The sequence below is a fragment of the Falco naumanni genome, chromosome 13 (assembly GCF_017639655.2).
Source record: "Falco naumanni isolate bFalNau1 chromosome 13, bFalNau1.pat, whole genome shotgun sequence".
NCBI lineage: Eukaryota > Metazoa > Chordata > Aves > Falconiformes > Falconidae > Falco > Falco naumanni.
In genome coordinates, this window is record NC_054066.1 from 25,577,927 (window position 1) to 25,578,679 (window position 753).

Consider the following 753-nt stretch of genomic DNA (forward strand, 5'->3'; position numbering starts at 1 on the left):
GAGCCTAGAGTTTGATAGAAGCATTAAAGGCAAGTACTGGCTTTGCTCCGTTGATTCACCTGGCCGTATCCCCACCTGCTTCGGTACTTGCTCTGCTTACTTCTGGCCATGCTTCTGCAGGAGTTCGCAGGACAGTTACTGTAGCTATACGATGTGGATGGTAAGGCGAGTTTCTCCTGCAACTTACTTGAAACTTACTTGATAATGTGACTGGGTTTTTTGGTTGGTTGAGGTTTTTTGTTTATTTGGTTGGTTTGGTTTTTTTAAACTATGCTGCATGGAAAGACAGAGACCATTCTGCTACCATCTTTTGTGTGAAGTTTCTCAGAATGTAGTTGAAACCATGATTTTTGGTTAGACTGAAGATGCACAACTGGCAGAAATAGGTGTTGGCTGGTCAGTGTCATTGGGCCAATACATCTTTCCAATGTGTGACAAAATTGCCAATGGGTAAATATCTTAGGGAAAGCATGATTTAGATGTTTTAATCTGGTTTTCATGATATTACTTTATACATGTTGTATGGTATTAAACATAGAAATGGATAATTTGTTTAAAAATAGAAAGTGAATTTTGAAATGGCTGATGTCACAGGTATTGGGGCCTGGAGAATGTGAGTTTCTCTCAAGAGACTGAGATTACATGACCATACCCAGATGCTGGATTTAAACTAGCTGTTAAGTGCAGATTTACTAGGCAATTAGTGTTTTTTGGTGTTTTTTTTTTTTTTTTTTTTTTTGCTAATTAGTGAAA